General features: G+C 38.0%; 1 long non-coding RNA gene across 8 annotated transcripts in view; it reads left to right on the top strand.

Moving 5' to 3' along the window:
• LOC106629284 (uncharacterized) overlaps nucleotides 1-22080 on the top strand; it is a 154715-nt gene that overhangs the window by 76944 nt on the left and 55691 nt on the right. For 2 of the 8 annotated variants that reach the window (XR_012582708.1, XR_012582709.1), the window contains exons 1-2: nucleotides 5060-5416; nucleotides 21028-21116. The exons of 1 other annotated variant lie outside the window; for it this stretch is intronic. This is a non-coding gene — a long non-coding RNA (uncharacterized LOC106629284). Of the gene's footprint in view, nucleotides 1-5056; nucleotides 5417-21027; nucleotides 21117-22080 lie in introns of those variants that run through there. 5 more of the 8 variants (XR_012582707.1, XR_012582702.1, XR_012582704.1 and 2 more) reach the window with 5 other exon arrangements.

Below are 22080 nucleotides of genomic sequence, written 5' to 3'. Positions count from 1 at the left end.
GGAAAAGTATCTGAATACATTAAACAATGTATTAAAAATAGCATAATTCAGCTTCCTTTTATTTAGTTTATTGTTGTTGCATAGCTCTTACCAACTCAGAGGTATTTACTTCTTAAATCTGCATTATTATAGAAATGAGATATTTATAAATCTGAAAATCTCAAATTTAGATTTGACCCAAGCTTGTCTCATTTTTTGTTAACAAATATATCTAAAGTTCAATATATTTTGAAAGTTTCAGGGGACTTTTATCAGTTGCTGCACCTTACTGCCCAGGATATGTCAGTATATTTTTTTTCATTATATTAGATAATAATCCAGAAACTGAAATAATCATGGCTGTACCATTTTCCTGACCTAGGTCTGATCTATTTAGTTTAGTTTCTATTTGTGAGGGAGCTCTTCCATAACTTTGATCATTCTTTCCTGTTCTTTATAGTTTGTTGGTTTTTGTTTGGTTTTTTGGAGTTTTTTTCTGTTTTTTTTTTTTGTTCTGACGTTTCTCTTCACCAAGGAATGAAGAGGGATAGAACCACCCACACTCTTTAGGTAGTGAGCTTATTATGGGTTTATTGAGTTGTACAGTAGTGGTTTCATTACCAACTTCAGTGGCATCACTGTGTCAGAGAAAGCCTTAAGATGAAATTTCTAGGAGGTTTTAAAATTAATCATGAGGGTTTTCCCCTCCCTTAATATTGTGTCTGATTTGTCCCTGTAGAAAAATTGCAATGGCTGTAGTTTTCCGTGGAATAAAAGGTGTTAAAAGTCTCTAAAAAATAAATATGGCAAGGTTACCAGAGTTTAGCAGTGCTTTCTGCTAATGAGCACCAATACTTTAAGATCTCAGGTTGCCTAATTTTTCTTTTCTTAATCACCAGACAATGAAGGCCATGTTCTTGAACTAAAATGTAGGGGGAAAATTATGGCTTGGAAAGTATCTGACTTTTCCAAGCTCTCCAGTTTTCCTAGGTAAAATAAATGAAATTACTGCAGCAATCATGATTGTTCCTTTGAAAGTAATTTAACCTAATTTTTTTGTCAAAGATTTTTTAAGAAATCTGGACAGATCAGCACTGATACAGCACAGGTTTAGAGCTGTTCAGGATATTTCATTTCAGTTGTAAAAAATTACTGTACATAATAATTTTTTAAAGTGCATGCTATCATTTTATGTGCATGAAGCTTGTGTACTATGTAAAAAAAATTCTCTGTATGACTATTGTATTACATGAACTATTCCATAGAATGCTCATTTTAATAATGCCAATGCAATTTTGGCTATGTTCATTGCAGTTATTTCTATTTGATAACGTATGTATAAACTTATACTAGGAAAAAAAACTCCACAAAAACAAAACCACTGAGAATACCCACAAAACCATGAAACAAAAAACAAACCAAACAAAAATAAAATCCAGAAAAATTAATACAGAGCCAGAATCAGCCTAAAAATCCCATTCTGTGTTCTGCTAGGTGGAGTGGTTATCTCTGCTGGTGATGTGCCTGTAGCAGCTGGCCTAAGGAAAGTCATTAAGCTCGTATGCTTGCTCTGTCCAGCTGCTTTTGAGGCTGGAATTGCTTTTTTCTTGAATTTGTCTCCCTTTTCTGAAGCCTTGTGTTGTGCCATGGTTCAGCTTGCAAACAGCCTTGGGGTTTGTCTGCAATTCCTTTGTTGTATCTGGGCCTTCTTGGAACAGGTCTGCAGCCACACATCTGCCAGCAGCTGGTTTGCTTGCTTATGGAAAGTGAGCAGAAAACTGAGATTCCTTGCACTATGTGCAGTGTTGGAATCAGAAATGCAGAGAATTCTCAGAACTTTGGACCTGTAAGCCCAAGCTTAGAATTAAACACTGGATTTGATTTGAGACATTGGAAAAGGCTTCCAAACTTAGGTGATAGAAGTGAGAATGAGGATTTTGAGTTTAAAGCAGAGACACCATAAGAGGAAAGTTTAGAGTTTTAGAGGTTAGGACATAGAAAAAATAAAAGTAGTTACAAAGGTAAACAAGGAATTTAGAATGCAGTACTGTAGGTTTGTGTGTCATAACATGATTGGCTAAGACAGCTTACACTGTAGCATGGGTCCGTATGATTAAATATTTAAAGATTGCGTCAAAACCATAAATATTCTTATTGGCAGTGTTTTATCGGTCAATAAATCCTTAAAAGGCCTTGTAAATAAAGGTCTTGTGACCTTCTGAACCATGCAGTAAAGATGTGAGCTGAACTCACTCTTCCTGCCTGTGTAGAAGACAAGAAAAATAAACCACATTTTCTGAAAACTCAGAGGTCCCATCTCTAACTCATTCAAAATTCCTTCAAAAATCCCCATAGTGCAGGGCAAACAGTTTTCTGAGTGCATTCTTCTCGTGGTTATAAATATATCCATACCTTTATAGGCACTTTTTTCCAGTGAGGTATATTTAGGCCCTTGTACCTCAGCTGAAAGCAGGTGCCTTTTCTGAGCAAGCAGGAGACACAAAAGCCTGTTGGGAGAAACAGCAGCAGTGCCCTGATGCTTTAAGATGTACAAGGTAAGTACCTCCTTGTCTGTGTCCAGGTACACAGAACACTGAGAGAAAACAGAGAGATATTCCCCAGATATGTCACAAAAATAACTGTGGGAACTCAAGAAAATGAATTGTCTCCTTCCAGTGGGAAGGAGCCTGCTGCTTCTGTGTTTGGGTCTGTTTTACTGTTTTCTGTTTTTCATAAGTTTCTACCAGTGAGCTCCTGAAAACACAGCTTACCTGAAGCTGTGCCTTCCCAGCATTGTCACTTCAGGTGCTCTGCTGCTTGTAAACCCTTCCCTCCCCAGCAGGGCAGGAGGTGCTGGCTGTCCATGACCCAGGACCAGGCTCTGTTTGACAGAGAATAAAGTAGGCTGTCTCTGGAGGCCCCTTTCTGACATTTGCTCCTTCTGTGACTACAGGAGGAGAGTTAGCCCTGCTTTTGGCTTTCACCCTTGTGCAGCCTGCCAAGGAAACTGTGATTCCCATGGGATAACATGGTCTCTCAGCATCCCTGCTCCTGTCCAGTGGGCTGCACAGGAGAAAAGTATTGGGCTTGGGGCAGGTGCAGAAGGAGGAATTGAGACAATTAGTGAGGTTCTTGATGGTGCTTGGTAGGTTGTATGTTGACCACAGGTTGCTCATGGAAGAGCTCTTCTAATTTAGGGATCTTAAACTGCAGTTTTTGAATTATTAGGCAAAAGGATGAGACATTGCAGAACAACATTGGCTTTATATCATAGAAGACAGGGTGTGCAATCTCACTTTACTGGGAAACCAACCAAAAAGTATATTCTGCAGGCAAGAGAGAAAACTGATTGCTTTAGTGTGAAAGAGAGGATAAAACACCTTTACAGGGTTGAGGCTGGAGGACAGAGTGAGAGCCTAAATATTGGAATGGATGTCTTGGTAATAGAAATAGAGTGGAGTCTCTGTTTTTGGAGACTCTGTCCTTTTACAGCCTGTTAATCTTGTGGTCTCCTTGAGCTGCAGCTTCTTAACTGCAGCATCCTTGCTGTGTTCTCCTGGGCTAAGCCAGTGTCTTCTCTGACACACAGGTGCTGCTCCTCAGGGCACAGCAGGTGAGTCTGGATGGTAGTGTTGAACTGACTTTTATTCCTGTGGTTGTTTAACTGCATGTTTCTTAGAAACAGGACCTGTGTGTGGGAGGAAGTGCATTCTGGCAGGAACTCAAAAGTTGGTCTCCTTTCAAAACACAGTTACAGAAAAATATGCTTTTTACCATTTAGGGAACTTCCCCATAAACTCTTTGTTGAATGTTTGGTGTAGAGTTTTGGTCTTGCTCACAACTTGTTTTGTGTACTTAAAAAACTGCAGATCAAACATTTTGTGATTCATATATTCCAGATACTTCTGAAAATTATTTTCTGATTGATTGACACTCAGACCATGTCTTTTCTTCTGGTGTTTGCAATGTCTTAGCCTATGTCTCTTTTACTGCATCAGCAAACGATCCCTTGCTGTGAACCCTGGATGTCAGGTCTCCACTGCACTGCTTGGACAGAGTAGAGGCCAAGCTTCTTTTTACAATCCTGAATCCACTTCACAAAAAATGTCCTTTTCTTACAGGAAGCTAAAATTGTATCTGTAATGCTGGAAGTGAACTTTGTGGGACTTTGACTTTGCAACCACTGCACTGTGCAAATGTAAGCAGCATTCTTAACTAGATCCATTTCGATATTGAAGTTTCTTGAGAGTCTGCTGAACAAGTAGCATCTCCTCAGAGTAAGGCTTGAAACTTGTTAACAGGCTGCCTAAATACGGGGGTTTCAGGCTTGTTATATAGATCATTCTTATTCTTAATATCTTAAACCACAAAAAATAGATCTGTAATAGGGGAGCTAAAGCCATGTGATAAAAGATGTGCTATTGGCCTTCTCCAAAACTCTGCAATTGCCGTTGAGCTCAGCTGTGCAGATCTAGCTGAGACAAAATAATCTGCTGTAATCTGACAGTTTTATTTATGCAGGGAGCCAGCTTTGAGTGAAGCAGCATATGACTCTTGGGAGCATGTTGGGATGGAAGGTACTCAAAGGGCAATTTGCCAAAGCAAGTCTGTGTGTGAAAGGCTTCTTGTGACACTCCTTTCTTTGAGGCTGGGCATTTGCCCTGATTTATCTGCAGTAAGCTATCCAGTCTGTCCCCTGCAGCTTCAGTAGCTCATCCTGATGTCCCATCTCACATTTCTTTCCTTCTGATAAGTGGAGAAACTCCTGCTTTTGGTGCTACCAGACCCATCTGGGGTTGTGACCGTGGTGCCAGAGTAAGAGATGTCCTGCTCTTGAGCAGAAAACTGGGCTTGCTCCAGAGCCTCTGTCATCTGCTTTGACATTTGCCTGGTATTGTACTGCTGCTGTGTTTATTGATCAATTAAAGGTGTGATCTGATTAAAGATGTGTCTGAAGATCCTGCTATGAGTCTACCTCTTCTCAAGGAGCTAAGGTTTTCACATAATCCAAATCCTCAGCAGTTCCCTGCGGCAAGAAGGTGGGTGCAGCACTGGCTGCTCCAGGCTCCGAGCTGGGTGTGAGCTGTGGGTGGTGGTGTGCAGGGTTGGCCGAGAAGGAGGATGTGTACAAGTTTGGAAGACACAGAGCTGTGTGAACTGGCACGGCTCAATTAGGGGAATGGGGTGAAAAGTAGCAAGTAATGAGAGCCATTGTCGTGCAGATCCTGCCGCAGCCATGGAGCTGGTTCGTGCAGCACAGCTCACTTTGTTGCTGTGGTAACCACTGTGCGATTTTTTGAATATTTATGCTGTGTAAAAGGAGCTTGGATTACCTAAAGATAGCATGGATGGTTCTTCAGCATGAGTCCCTTTGGTAGGAATAGAGACTTTGATTCCTTCGGAAAAACTTACCTGATGTCATATTATTTTTCCCAAGGTTGGTGAAAAATGCTAATAAATTGGTACTTGGGTAGCCTGGGGAGTGGGTGAGGTGGTGGCAGTGTTTGGGGCTTGTCAGAAAAACTCAGTGCATAGTTCCACTTTGTTCTCTTCCCAAAGCCTTTTTTTGTTTGTGCATTAATTTAAGCTTTCAGTATCAATGCTCAGTCGTCATGGGATGACTCTTTTCGAGGCAGGGGGTGCTGCCTGCTTCTGTGAAATCAGATTAGGTAGGAGATGTGTAAAGCACCATGATCATGCTGTGGGGAGTGGAACCTTGCTGGTTCCAAAATCTGACAGGACCTACAAAGCCCTACGGGCTTCTGTCCGTGTTCTGGCAATGTTGGTTCCTTTTGGTGTTTCTTACTTGGCCGGATTGCAGGATTTTTCACAAGATACGTTTTGTAAAGCTTTTGTGTTTTCCCAAGTGTAGTGAAACTACTTCAGCAATTACCTTGTACAGCTTCTTGTTCCCAGAAGCTCGAGGAGTGGGAAGGCATTTGAGCATTTGCTGTTCTGTCCTGATCTCTCTGAAATGCTTCTTCCTGCAGATCCCAGCTCCTCACTGAAGGAGTCTCATTCAGCACAGCATGGAGCAGCAAAGAGCAGCCCCGTGCCTCAGAGCAGGCTAATTTTCAGGTTGAACTTTGCAGCAGCTTTTCTGTTACAATTATCTGAAGTTTCCCAGCACAAGCTGTTGGTTTCAGTTGTGTTGCCCTTTTGCTGATTAGCTGAACTGCTGCTTTAGGAGTGTGTGTGAAAGTTTGTGGATTTCCAGGAAGAGGAATTTAGAAAATAGGAAGCTTTGTTGCATGGTTTTGGATGCTTTTTAAAACAAGACAAACCAAACCAACCCAACAAAAAACTTCCAAACCAAATCCCTGGTATCTCAAGATCAGAGATTTAAAATATAGAGGGGCTTAAAAATGGGGGAAAGAGCTTTCCTACTCCTGGAGAAATCCTCTCAAAAACAGTTATTTATGATTTGCAGTCATTTGCCCGAACACTTGGCCTGTACTGCACAGACTCAGGAATCAGAAGAGTTTCTCACTTCACTTTCAGACAAGAATCACAGATTGTTTAGATTGAAAAAAACCTAAGATTATCAAGTTCACCCAAGGACACAGAGGCATACCTTTCAGTTGTGTATTTTCTTCAGGATGCTCTTGGCCATGACACAGATGCAGGCATTGGGGATTATGAGTTGCAGCTCTGTGTTTTGCTGACAGGTGTTAACTCTGGGGGTTTGCCAGCCCTCATTGAGTGAGACTTCCTTCTCCTGTGCTGAAAAGCTGGCAAGTGACAGGAGCTCCTCTCAGATTTTTTCAGGATGTTCAGGATCCCTCCTGAGCTCTGACTTGCCCACTGCTGGGAGCCTGGTCTGGTCAGCTGGCAGATTATTGGTGTTATTTTGATCACTGCAGTCTGGAGGATTGTGGCCAGGAAGGTGGTGGTGTACAGAAGAGAGATCCAAAAAGTTTTGTGTGACACTTCTGTTTCCTCAGCATGACTGGGAACAGTTTTGACTCATCACAGTTACTGGGCCCCAAACCACAGCTGCTTGGACCCCTGGAAGTTCAAATTCAACAGGTGTCTAATTCCAGGGACTGCTTCTCATTTAAAAGTATTAAATGTTTTCTTCTCTTTTAAAAGTATCCCGGAGCAGCTGCAGCTAAAAATGGAGGTTCATGGACAAATCACCAGTGCAATTTCTGCCATTCAGATGTGTTTAAGTGGAATTCCCAGAACAAATTTCTTTCTAAGGTGTTTAATCATCAATTTCCCAATATTTGACTTTTTAGGTACCTTTGACTTAAAATACTTTTATTTTTTAAAAGACCTTGATGCACTGACAGATTAATACTTTTATTTGCTGGCTGTATTCACCCCGATTCTGCTTCCACTGGAAAAATTTGTTCCTTGGTGATAATAATGAAATAGAAGGGAGAGTATGGCATGGACAAAAGCTGTAAAATATGTAAATAAAACTAAGGTTTCTTTTCCTATCATCCGTCTGGGGATGGCAAATAACAAAAGAGTTATGAGGAATAATAATTTACTTCAGATTTAGCAGTAAACCAGAGATAACTTAGATACTCTGAGATCATTCAATACATTTATCTTCAACTATAGCAAAGAATATGACTCTCACTAATTTTTCAATTTAAATAATTCCATTCTGCCTTTTCTACCTGAGGTGCTCTTGGTGTTCAGTTATTATTACAAGTTATGCTTATGTGATTACCTCTTCTCCAGGAGTTTTATTTTCCTGGTACTTGAAATGTGTCAGGTTTCTCTGCAGAAAATGTGAGTAAGAGATAAATGCATGGAATTGCACATTCAGTTTGGAAACAGTATTTCCATAACAAGTCAGAAGTTGTTAGAAGTTGTTAGATTGGGTTTAGAATAATGTCACAATTGCTGTTATGGTGGGTGGGTGGGTTATGAAGGTTTTGAGTGAATTTCTCCTCTGAGTGAATGATTTCCTTTAAAACACAGTCCTTTGAAGTGCACAAAAACCTGCACCCACAATTTAGAAAAGTAACTGGTTTGTATTCTGTTTATGGTGCTCAGTGGTACACAGATGTGTTAACAATTCAACTTCTGGAAGTTCTGGGTGATATTCACACTGGGAAATGTACTTAATTTCCCACTTCCTTTTGCTTAACTGCAAACCAGCTAAAAAGTGAAGCAGTAGTGAAATATAATGTAGCCTAAAGGAATTGCAACCCTCACGTCCCTTATTACTGCAGTATTTATAAAATAATTTACCAGAGTTAAGTTTCCAATTCCAGCTTTATGGAGAAAACAAGGTTTATCATAGGCAAACAGATGGTTTCCTGAAATTATTATCTTTTTCTCTGTTCAAAAGAGCACAGTAATAGGATATCAGCAGTCCCTGGCGAGGTGAGTCTGTGACCATGGGGTTTAGACACAGGAAATTCACAGGCTTTGCTCTTCTCTACTAAAGAAGAGATTTCATCTCTGTGCTAGAAAAATAAATAAAGAATTAGAGGGGGTGAGGAAATTGTTTCAAGCCTTTGGATTTTGGTTTGAAGATGGAAAGCACAAACTCAGTTTAAAAAACAAGACCATGTTTTGAATTAATAATTTTCAGAGAATGTTCTTCAGCAGTTGAACTTCTCAGGGGAAACAAAATATACAATTTGAATTAGTTTCTTACCTGTAAATTAAAGCATTGATCTGTTATGGTACTTTTTATTATGAAAAAAAATTTTTAATGGTGAAATGCCACCACTGATTATTTATACTGATCACAGAAGTGAAATTGCAGGGTGTGATTGCAATAATGAACATTATTTACTCTTGTGGAATTGCAAAGATGCTAACATAATCTGATTTAAATCCAGATTCAGCTGCTTTTCAAGTAGTCATTCTATTTCTTCATTCAGCCTACTTTTGTAACTAAACTTTCTCACTAAAAATGTAGACTAATGACTGGGGAATGAAAACAGCCATCAAAATTTCATTAGGTATATGTATTTGAACTGTCATTTAACTGTGATTCTTTCTCCCAGGTGAATGTATGACAGGGACAACACTCATGGGATTCACCATGACTGACTTGAGATAAATGTAGCTGTAATTGCAGATAAATCTCAGATAGTTCTCTGAACTTCCTTCATTTTCAGCAAAGGCACATTTTGACTTTCAATTCCTTTAGCCTGTTGCATTTCATACTACTTCGAATCATGCTTAGAATTTTCTGTCAGTTTACTAACTATGAAGATGTCTGTGCTGGTAGCTGAGAAGGTGTTTTGCAAACATGTAAAATGTAAATGGTTTGAAGTTTTTGGTGAGGGATGGAACCTAACACAAAAAAACAATCTCGGATATTTTTTTAGATATTCTTAGATCTACTCTGGATAATGTTTCCTTTTTCCACAACACTTCATTTATCATAATTTTTCTTCTGGTTCTTCTTTATGGAAGTCAGGGTAATATGTATACAAATGCTTTTTCTTCCTAATGCTTCCACTTTTCATACAATTTATTTGCAAGATTTCCTTAGGAAAGGAACCAAGAGAACATCTGTGTCATTGAGCTGTGGCAGTAATTTTGTTTCTACTGTGAATTGGAGAGAGCCTATATATTAAAGACTACCAAGAAATGGTGTATGGGAATATATAAATTACAGAATGCTGCAATTACAGCATGTGAATAGGTGGGTGTTAAAGGGATCAGAGCTCATAATAAGGAATATTGTGGCTCACTGGAGTATTTCCAGTCCATAAGGATCAAACAACTATGAATTAAAATGAGGGGTGCAGTAGTATCTGCAGAGGGATAGAAATAGCTTAATTATGTCATGGTGTGCCCAGCTTGGCCACTTTTCAAGGGGCTGTGGGGAGCCTGGAGCCTCCCTCCCTTCCTGCCTTGCAATTGGGCTGTGTTTCAGTGCAGGTCCCTGCCTGAGCCCTGCTGTTAGCAGCGTCTCTTGTTTTATCCCATACCTTGCCCTTCCTGGTCTTTCTGGGTTTGTCTCGCACTCAGGGAATGATGATTAGTGATTTGATTAGTGAGTTGATGAATAAGAAGCAGCCATGTAAAACCAGGACTCTCTTAGTTTTTCTGTCATCTACCTGTTTCTGTTCCTCAAATCTTGTCACCTTTTCTGTCCTTTGGTGCTCTTCTGGTTTGGGGTCTGACCCAGGAGGAGGGAGTGAATACTCCAGCATTTCAAATTCAAAATGTAAATCTCCAGAAGTTTACGCTTAGCAGCCATCTATTAATCCAAGCCAGCATGAAGCAAGTACTGGGTATTCATAGACATACCAGCCTTTTGATGGCGTTTATCAGCTGAATGCCCAGCTAATCTCCTACATTCCAGATGGGCTTGCCAGCTGAGTACAGGTTTTTGTTGGCATAGGTGTAGCCTGTGCATCAGATAACTCACAGATCCCTTGGTGCAGATCCACTGATCAGATCTGACTCTCAGCAGAGTGTGAGAGAAGAGCTCCCATTCCATTTTATTTGGATTAAAGACCCTTTGGTGATGGAACCATGGATAAAGGTAGAGATGAGTGTAGAGGAAGATTCCCTAACCACTTAGCTGGAAGGATTCTTCAGTGGGAGCCTTCAAATCCTTCCTTGTGAAGCCTTTATCTTTCTTGGGGTAAATAAGAAATTTCTGATATTGAGTGAGAGAGAGTGCCTTTAGTTTATTGGTTAGAGATTCTTCTGGAGAGAGGGAAGACCTCAGTTTCTTTCAAAATATTTAAACATTTCTACAAATATGTGACTAGAGCCTGGAACTGATGTCTCTCTGGTAAGCACTCTAACCACCAGGGCATTCAGTGATTCTCACTGGTATAATAACTAGTATGTGTCCCACAGAGATTCAATTCAGGAAGAGACATCAACAGATTCCTACTGTGTATTCCCAGCTGGCTGATAGAGATGATTATTCTGTCAATAAGTTGACATTTGTGAATACCAGTACCTACAGAAATTGAATATTTGCACCCCAAGTTGGTGTTACTTTTAGTCGGGATGCCTAAAATCTTTTTGCTGAAAGAGAATTATTTCCCTAAGCTTGAATTTAATTCTCTTTTGGTTTTGCACTGGGCATTTAAAGTGAACAAACTTGTAGCTAATTATCTGCTGATGCTGTTTCCATGAGACAAATCTGAAGTGCAAATGCTCTCAATAGAAAGTGTCTGACTGGAGGCTGAAAGGACTGAAAATCCTAAAGGTATCTTAAGTAGCCCTCTCCCTGAGGTATTTTCCAGTGTGCTTGATGAAAGTGCTTGTTATCAAAAACTAGAAGTATTGCTCTTCCAGTAGAAAGGCATTAGTAATAGACCTGTTATACAACCTGGATTTATATCTTCAGAACTCCAGATACTGCAGTGGTGAATGGTGTATGAAAAGAATATATGAGTACTTAAGAAACTGGAAAATGCACTCAGGATGAATGGTTGAAATATTTGTTTTTACTTGAAATTCATAATCATGTTGGGGTAAAAATTTGTTTGATATTTCACAGTTTTTATTAATTAGAGCCTTCTGCACTTTACTGTGAATCTCTCAGCTGTGGCTGAGCAATAATCATACATTTCCTTATCCAGCTTGACACTGCTGATAGCTCTTGTAATTCATTCTCTTGATTATGTTTGGCAACTCATAATTTGCTGGTAGCTGGTGTATCAGAATAAGAGTTCCTGGTGAGCATTCACACCATTTAGCTCTCATGACATGATTTAATTAGAGGAAATTACCTGAATGTTACCCCTACTTGCTTTCCCTTTAAAGGGGATGAAAGGCAAACTGAGCGCCCATCCTATCAAAACAGGGAAAAGGACAATTAGCCTAAGCTTTGATGGACAGGGAACTTGCAAAAACAAGGAACTCAGTCCTTTGGCTTTCATACTGACCTGTCTCTTAACTAGATAGGATGCAGCTTATTGAGATATGACAGGAGATTTTTTTTTAAACTTACCTATAATATGATAAATATTCTTGTAATCAGAGATTATCTACTTGCATTTGTTCACATGCATTTTTGCCTCTTCATAAAAGCCTTTGCTATTCCTTTGGTTCACATTTGGTTTGACATGTGCATGACAAAAATCTGTTACATAAATGAACCTGTGATGAATTACAACAGTTCATAATTTGAACTGTACAATCTCAGCCAGGGACTGAATGGTGCCACCTCTTCTGCCAGCTGGCAATCTCATGGGAGAAGCTCTTCACACTATAAACAGAACAAAACCAACAAAAGGATCCCAAACCCAACCAAAAAAGAAGGCACCCAAAACCCAACCCAACACTTCATTCATAGTGTGGAGAACTGGAAAGGTGACTTTAGGTGGGATTTCTAACTGAAGAGTGCAAAAATGTGTAAATTTGCATTTGCACTGTAGATGCCACGTGTGGTAGAAAGGAAGAATGAGCTAAGAAGTGAACTAAATAAAGCTGTCCCCAGATTTAATTTGTATGAAGATATTTTTGCTAGACAATTTTTATCACACAGAATCTGTTTATTGGCAGCTTGAAAAGCATTGTGGGATTCTGTCCAAGATACTTCAATGTTAATTGACTTTCTGTATTTGCTATATTAATTGATTATAATCAAGAGAATTTTGGGAACAGGAAATGCAATTATGAGAACTCTACAGAGAACTTTTAATATTAAAAAATTTTATAGTTGTGGGTAACTTTTGGGAAATATTTTTCTCAAGGGGTAGATACCTCTGTGTTGTGCTTAGGATTGCATATGTGTGTTCATACGATTATGGCCTGCTTTACAGACTTCTCACAGAAAAGCCTGAAGTGAATAGATAACAGTGCTCCAGTGTGGTGTGGAAATCCTTAGCAAAGAATTGCTCTGTGAGATGTTTTTGTGCTAGACAAAAGGCAAAAGACCAATATCTTTGCTTCCTCATTTAAAATATCTTTAGGCCTCTAACCTGCCTTTTTGGGATAAGAGAAGAAGAAGTGAATACAATGTGCTATAACCTTGTTGACATATTCCTGTTAGAAGCCATGAGTGAGAGCAGTCAATCTGAAAATCATTTAACCCTCACTCTGTTTTATCTCTTTATGCTTTTACACAAATTTTCATTTATAGTTCATCAGTTTCTAATGATTGAATGGAATGTGTTGTTTATTGACATCTGGCCCTCCTATTTAGATATGCAGGAATGTAGAAATAATTAATGAAACATTAATAGTAGAACTGAGAATAGCACTCTCAGCATGAACATTCTGTCAGGAGATGAAATGAAGATTTCTGTGTGGGTAACATAAAACCAAATACAAGAATCAAACGATCCTCATGAATAAACATCTCTTGGAAACATCATCATTTTCCCTGATCCTGTTGTTTCCTATTCCTTTTAAAATTTTTACTATTTTATTTTTAGAAACAGTGTTCAGATGTTCCTGGGATGGTAATGTTAGAGTTGCTAATGGCCCCTGGCATGTGTTACCATGATGTCAGGGTGTTTTAAAGGCTTTTACAGTCTTAGTGTTTCAAGTCCAATCTATTTTTTTTCTGACATTATCTGGCAGTGATGTAGCCCAAACAGATTGTTTGTAAGTCTTGGAAATGTTGATGCAAAGGGTGCACTTTCATTTAAGCCATAGATCTTTGCAACAGGAAAATGATTGCAGCACATGTTGTGGAAAAGGTAATTCATTTTTGACTAGACATTCAAATGAGCAGAGGCTGTAATTTTCAGCTTAAGTACTAAAGGTGGGGAAATCTGTAGTTATTTGTTTTAGTGATTAAAATACAAACCCACAAAGGACAAAAAATTCCCTGAGCAGGAACAGAGTTGTGCTTCCCTTGTGGATTCCTGGTAGTCAATGAAACTACAGAAATTTTTTTTGGACATCCCCAAAATGTTATTGTTATACCTTTTGAATTTTATTTTTATTTTAACTTTAAATAATATAGCATATATTTGGTGAGGTATTTCAAATTAAAATAGAGAATGTTGATTTTTTTTTTCCAATCAGTTCTCATTTTGGATCAAAATCATCATTTTCAATGTTAGAATTATTTGCAGGAGTAAATTTGATTTTTCTGGTACACCATTTAAATAGGCTGAAGCAGAGCTTTCAGGACAAGCTACTTTTTCTTTATAATATGTAAAAATCTTTGGATTTCCCTTTCATTCGCTGAAGTATCTATTTCCAGTCTTTGATTGAACCCCCTCAATTATACATAACTCCTCCTCCTTTGGATCATTCCCATTTGTATATAACTCCTAATCAGAATGATTTCTTCCTCCTTTTTGATCTAAATAGCTTCTCTTGATAGCTCTGACTTTGCTAGACAGGGCATTTTATGTCTGCAGTACATGATGAGCATGTTTCAAACTCTGTGTCTTGCACTGTATTGTTTGGTCGCTGGAGACAATTCTGGAAATTCTGTTAACTATCTGAATATTCCTTCTTGTACTGTCTTTAACTAGAAAGGTAAATTTGCAGCTCATATTGATGGTGCAGTGTTAGTGACAAACTGTGTTCTGCCTAGCAGGTGGGGCAGACTCAGACTTGTGTGTGAGAGATTCAAATCACTTTGTTCTGAATTCTCTTACATTTGCAAAAGCAGAGGGGATCACTGAATCCTGGTAGAGGAAAACTTTGGTTGGCATTCTTGCCAGAGCTCCAGGATGAAAGTGCTGTGTCTGTTACCTAGCTGAAAATTACTTTTCTGGGATCAGGAGGAGAATTTATCAGGAGCTTGGTGAGAAAACATGATGATTTTTGTTAGATGTCAGAGATGTCATCTGAGACCAAGGAGTTTCAATTTTTAGCATAGAACTCTTGATGAGAAGAGTATTTTGAGGCAGGGATAAAATCCTGACCACTGTAAACCATGTAACTCAGTGCCTGTCAGTAATTCTGGTATTGAGGGGGCTTGCTAAGAAATTCCTTAAGCCTGTTAAGAAACATTCTTGGAAGGATCAATAGTTAACTATTGGGCTTCTTGTCAGCAATATCTGAAAAAAAGTGTGATGGTTTGAAAGCAAGGACAAAAGAAAAACTACACAAACAAGAATTTGCAGTTGTTACTTCACTGGTGTATTCAACCACATAACAGTCACAGTGATCTACTTGCCTTTTATATTACTTAAAAGCCACCATGAAAGAAGGAAAAACAAACTCCCTTCAAAATCCTATACCAAGGGTAGGGTTGGGGGATTGCCTCTCTGAGATATTTTTCTTTCTGCATGAATGTGGTTTTCTGTAACATATAGCTCCAGAAATAAGTTCTATGTGTATAAAAAATAAATCCACTAAATTACTAATACTTGCAACAAATCAAGTCATTTAGATAGAATAAAGTTAGAGAAAATCTGGAGTGAAGGACCTTTGGGATGTGGTTGGTCTCAGCTGTTGTTTGAAGCAGAGTCAACATTGAACATTCAAACTTACAATTTTGATGAGGTTGCTTAGGGTCATGCAGAGATGTATTTTTATTATTTCCAGGGATGGAGATTGCAAGACACCTCTGCGAGACCAGTTCCACCACTGAAAGTTTTTCCTAATATCTAATCAAAATATTGCTGGATTAGCTTCTGTCTGTTCTCACCTTTTGTTAAGCACCACATCTGTCTTTTAAACATATCCAGGGATGCTACCTCATCCTTTTCCCTGGACAGTCAGTTTTAGTGCTTGATAATCCTTTCAGGGAAGAAATTTTTCCTAATATTCAATCTAAATGTTTCCTGGTAGCTGTGAACAACCAGCTTCTGCAGGAGAAGCCTGTGGGAGATGCTGTTCCCAACACTGAAATCAGGCTGACAGATCTGAAGTTCCCCAAATTGTCCTTCTGGTTGTTCCTGTGGATTGGTGTCACATTTGCCAACTACTACTACTACTAGTAATTATTATTATTATTATTATTATTATTATTATTATTATTATTATTATTATTACTACTACTACTACTACTATTCTTGTTCTGAAATACCCAGATATGGCCCATTGCACTGTGCATTTTTCCTCAGCAAATAAACTACTATAGTTTGTGTTTGTGTATATGTGTATGTGCAAAAAGAAAAAAAAGTGATATAAGAGTTTATTTAAGGTTTGAAAAAATATATAAGCTTTGCATTTTGTTTTATTAATGAGTTAGAGGGTGATAGTGTTGTTGTATGATCACATACTATATTTTATTTCCATATTGTCATAGTTAAAAAAAACATATGATTTACTATGTCAGCTGCATTTTCACTGCAATTTCCTTACACTTCTTTAGTTTTCTGACTATCAATTACTTGTAATGAGTATTAGTATTAGTGCAAACCTAGTTATTCTTGGGGTTTTTTGAAATACAAAACGCATATCTAGCGGAGTTTATGACCTAAGTTAACAAGACATGAAAAATATTGCATTTATATTCTCTTTAACACACACTGAGGTATATTCATTCAGAAATTTTGTGTTAATGACTTTTCATTTAGTTTTTGACTAATAACCTGTAGATTCTGCCATTTCCTTTGGTTTTCCCTATTCCATAAATCATTCTCATCACAGATGAGGTTAATTGTTTTCTACTTGACATCTCTAATAAATAGGCACTCCATAGCTACAAGCAGATTGGATGTAAATGCACACGTAAAGCTCTGCTGAATAATTCCTTTTACTTGGATTAAAATATGAGACCTTTATAAAGTTCAGAACATATATTGAGCTATATAATCTTTTTCATTGCAGTTTTATCACATTTTACAGTTAAACTAACAGATATTTAGGTAACAAATGATTATATACATAGGAAAAATATTTTTTTTAGGATTAAATGGTATTTTTATTACCTTAGTTAGATAATCTAAACAGGTATAAAGGGAGTTTTCAGCTATATTACTGATACAAAGCTCCATAACTTGAATCGTATTTCTTCTTGATTGCTCCAAGCAAAAAAGATGCAAGTTCTTCTCAACACAAAACAGATCCAAAGAGAAGACCTGTCAAGTGGAATGGTAGAGTGAGATGGGGAAATTCAAGAAGAGAAGTCATTAAGAATGTTCTTGTCACTGGAGACCATTCCTTTGTTTCTGCTATATTTGAGCAGCCTATCCTGACCACTGCAACTGTTTAACTTTAAATTGCTAAATATTTGAACAAGTTAATGCTCATCTGAGCTGTAGTTAGCAGTTAATTGGCAGTGCTAATGTGAGTTTACCTTCTGCATCAGCCATGTTGATATGAATGGGTCATGTCTGGAGCACTGCAAGGATCCAGTCCCTTTTGAGTTGATGGAGTGTGGCTGACACTCTGCTGAAGTTTATTTGGAGACCAGGTGTGATGCACTGCAATCATAGACTGCAAAACCTTCCTCACTGGTCATAATTTTTATATATTGCTTTCCAATAAAAATCTGTGTTCTGCAGCACTTCTGTGCAGTTGGCTGCCATAAAGAAGTGCTTCCAGTCCCTGAAAACAGCAGAGCTACAAGTTCAGGTATCTTGGAAAATCAAACCTTCATTTCTGCTGACGGTTGTGCAGGATGTGTTGGATTCAGATCAGTAGCTGGTAGTTGGAATAATGCAGGCTGTGTACCAGGAGATAGATTGACTCATGACAGTGCAATGGTCCTTAATTCCTCCCCACAGGAAGAAAACATGATTCTGTGTTTGAATTATTTCCTGCGACATTGACTGCTGGTCTCCAGACCGATAATGTTAAAAGAACTTTTCTATCTGTCCATGAACATAATATTGACTTCATTAAGAGATGACTTTCTAATAAAATATTTTACATAAAATATTATTAGGGAAGTCTTTGACAGTTTAGCAAGGAAATGTGGGTATAAATGCTTTTTTTGTGGTGCAGACAGTCATGACTGACAGAAGTACACAAATGCTTTGACACAGTGTTCTTGTCACTGTTCCCCAGTGGCTTTGGGGATGCTTTATGGCCTCTGGATACCAGGAACGGAGCTTACATCACTAAATGTTAGAGATGAGGTACTTTTGATTACTTCCCAGTGGATCAGATTGCTAAAACAAATCTCTCTGGACCTGTACATAGGATCATAAATCTCATTCTGTCTCTGGGTTATTAAGAGAGGCACTCTGTGGCCCACAAGCTGGACTAACTGAAATGGCTGCTGTAATTTCTATAATGACTTAAAGTAGAACAAAACCTTTCAAAATAGCATAGTAATTTTGCCAAAACATCATTATTTAAATCCTTTTTCTGTGATACCCTTGACCACATAATTATTTTTATACAGCACTGCAGTTAGGTTAAGTCATTGGTTTTGTGTATTGGGTAAAAATTGAGTCTGGTGCTTTTTTTTTCCTGTTATGTAACTACTAGCCAGCTGCATGTTTAAATTAACCTTTTAACAAAAAATCATAGCAAATTTAAGGATTTCTAGATCTCTTATTTTAAAGAGATGACATCTGTACTACTCTGTTAATTCTCAAATATTAGCACATACTTCCCTGTATTATGAAGTAGTTATAGCTGTCCCTGTGACATTTTTAAATTTGAAAGTTAGGCATAATACAATAATATTTTGAATGTCTATGACATCTGGGACTATGCATAGCAATTTGTGATATGTATAATAAGCATATAGCCATAATGTTATTTAAGGATGATGTTATGTGTTTTTTTTTTATTTTTCCTTGGTTGGAAAGTTATCTTTTTTTAGAGTCCATCCCTAAAAGCTATATTCTCAGAGATTTCAGGATGTTGCTCTGCATAGCAAAAAACTTATTCTGCTGCTGCTTCATGAAAAACTCTCCCGGATCCTGTGTTGCTCTGAAGAGAAGTAAAGCACTCTTAATCATAGAATGATAGAATGATTTGGGTTGCAAAGGACTTTAAAGATCTCCTAGTAGACAGTGTCCCTGCCTGGGTAGGGAGGTTGGAACTAGAAAATCAAATGGGATTCTGAGCACTGTGCATGGGTATGGAAGGAACAGGATCTTGTGCTCTGCTTTGCAGTGATCCCAAGGTGCCAAATATCAACTGGGAATTAGCACAAAACCATAATGTTCTGTCACAGAACACAAAGATTGTCTCCAAACCAGTCACCAAATCCAGTACAGGTATCTGGGCTAAATGTGACTTTTGCTGCAGTGTCCCCATGTTTAGATCTTGCTCCTGAACAGTTACCTCATGGAATCTATTCCTGGCCCCAAAGCTCAACAAAAGCTGGCCAGAAAGATCATTGGGTGTGTAAATGATTATTTTGACTTGTGAATAGTCAGAAACTTCTGTTCCAGATTGTTGTATGGTTTGGTTTGGTGGGGTTTTTTTTGTTTTTTTTTTTTAACTTTACTGTGGTGCGCATGTAAAATAGACTTTGGGAAAGAATAGATATTTTTGAAATTTAAATGAGCATCAATAGGGTGAGAAGGGGACCAAATTGAATAATAATGCTTACTCATGTGTGTTCAGGTTTGCTCAACCATAATTAAAAGATTCTAATTGGTTTGCATTAGTTTTGGATATAAAGCAGAAACTGCACATCTTTTCCACACTATTTGTTATGTAGTGATGCCAATAATATATGTATTTAATTCAGCTTTCAGCTGGATATAATCCAAGGCTGTGCTGGGGAACAATTAGAGGAAGGACTTGTATGAATAAACTTGATTGCTGTTAAGGTTTACATTATTACTTTCTGTAAGGGTTGCAATTACTTCATCTCCTTCATTCAAGCTATCTTTGTAAAGGTCAGGAAAAAAGTGGGTTTTGGGGTTGGGGGAAGGTTGTCCCTTGGGCTTTTTTGGAAAGGAATTTCATCTCAATGACAAATGGTTCTTTGCTTATAGGAAGGAAAAAAAAAAAGTGGTTCAATTAGGGGTGAACAAATTCTAACAGGAAGAAGGTCAGAACTTTTCTAGTTTTGATCTGTCTGTTATCTGAGTAGAGCTTCAATGATTGCTTCAGTGTTAATGCTGAATTCCATGATTAAGGCTCTTTAGACATCAGGGGGATATTTTTGCTGTACTGGCCTTCATTCAGCTTTAGTATTGCATTCTTTCTGAGCCTGTAGGTTTTTGGAATTTTTAGGCAACTTTCTTATGTTTTTATGTCCATTAACACTTTTCCAGAGTCCCGTGCGTTTGATCCCATTTGGCTTCTGCTATTTCTTTTGTGAGGCAAAATATCTTCACAATCCAGTGTATTTGTCAAGATAATATGGGAAATGCCAGTCAGATCTGGACATTCCCCTTTACTTTCCACGCTGAACTATGCTGCCCACGATCTTCCACATAAAAAGTAACACCAATTTTGTACCTGTAGCTCTTTGTACAGTCTTGACTTAGGTTAGATGAAGTACCAGACTGGGATTTCTCTCAACCTTTATTTTTGTCTCATTTTGGGTTTTGTTTTTTTTTTTTTTGAGGGGAGGTGTGAATTCCTGATAATGTAGAAGAGCCTATGCTATTATCCTCTCTTGACAATATAAAGAGCAAATTGAAAGTAAGGGAATTTCTCACACTAAAAGTATTAACATATCCAGTCACAGTGGCAAGGGCAAAGGAATAGTCACAGTAAACATATTTAAATGAAAATCAGTTTTGAATGTTTTACCCAAGTGTGAAGTTGGGTTTAAATTGGTCAATTGATTGAGTCACTGTGTGAAGTTGTGTAGTCCTTGGGAAGGTATTTTTTAGGCCAGGGTTTTCAAGCAATTTATGGTTTTCCCCATCATACATAAAACTGCTGATGTGATTTACCTACTGTAGCTGTCAAAGTGTCTAATACAGGCAAATTGCTTAGGCTTCCTTTCAGTCAGTGAAAAACTGTGAGGAATGATCAATTCTTTTTTATGGAAGGTGAAGTTTATTGTCTTTGGACATGGCCATTTGCCTTTGTGGATTGTGGAGAGGAACTGGGGGACCCTCTTTGAGCAGACCTTGAGGTCTTACGGTAGAGTGGGTGCTCTGCCATGGGCTATGGGGCTGTGCCAAATTTGTCTGTAATAGTGAATGTTGTTTTGAATGTTTATCCTTTGCTTTACTCTTAGCACGACTCCAATGTTTTGACAAGTTCCATGATAATAAAATGCTGTATCAGTACGTGCTTTTGGAAGCAAATGTTAAATATTTTCAGATCATTTGCTCATGGGGCTTCATGCTCTTTCAATTCAATTCACAGTTCAGGAGAAACCTGCTAAAGATTAACAAGCAGAGAAGCTATCCTTATATTCCAGTGATCCTCAAAAGCTGAAAGAAACACTTTTCATAGTAAGTATACAGTTATTATTGGACTTGAGATTGTGAAATACCGTTTTGCTAAACAAAATTCTAGTGTGTAATATATTTTGCAGAATTGAAATTTGCATAAAGATAGAATGGAAGAATTCTATTTTCAAGTGGTGCTAAAATATGATATTTTTTTTGCTTGCTGTGAGTGCCTGTAAAATACCATACACTAAAAGTGTCAAGTCTGCTGAAAGATAGCTCTAAAGCAGTTTTACTTTTAATCTTCTAAATAGGCATGAACTCAGAAAAAGGTATTCATAATTTGTAGTGTAAACCAAAATGCTTTATTAAATAGCTTCTATTTATTATTATTTATTTGACTATAAAAACATGAGCTACTTACCAAAATAACTTGCAAACTTAGTGTTATGTAGACCTTTGCAATGTCCCATAGCTCTCTAGGTTAAAAGTGCACAAAGATAAAATATGAAATTAAAAATATGCACTATGTATAACTTCCATGTCTTGTCTAGCTTTCAGAAATTTGAAAGCTCCCCAAGAATTTGCATGAATTTGTAGCCTCCTAAGCTGTAGAAGTCACCACTCACAAATGGAAAAAAAACTTAACTATGGTGTAGATATCCCCATGCTTCTGGATTCCACCAAAAATTACCAGACAAGATTGCCAGTGTGTTTGCTGTACTTGGTGTTTGACAGTTTAGGCTGAGAGCCTGACTTATGATGTAAAGCATTAGCCCACAATCCCACAAAATTGGGAGGGATCATGTTTGATAGGGGTGTAACACTACATCCTGTGAGAAGATGCCTTTAGCACTCTTGCTTTGTGCTTGATCCCTTTCACCCTCATTAGCTAAAGAACCAAAGCTGGCTCTGTGTGAGCGCATCCTCCAAGCTCCACTCTCATGGGCAGTGCGGAGAGCACCCACTGACCAAGAAAATACTTCTTTGTCTTTTTGGGACATCATAGGAAGCCAAAGTCTCCCCC

Source organism: Zonotrichia albicollis, chromosome 14, assembly GCF_047830755.1.
Source record: "Zonotrichia albicollis isolate bZonAlb1 chromosome 14, bZonAlb1.hap1, whole genome shotgun sequence".
NCBI lineage: Eukaryota > Metazoa > Chordata > Aves > Passeriformes > Passerellidae > Zonotrichia > Zonotrichia albicollis.
The sequence above is the reverse complement of the archived record's forward strand: the minus strand, read 5'-3'. Positions and strand labels throughout refer to the sequence as shown.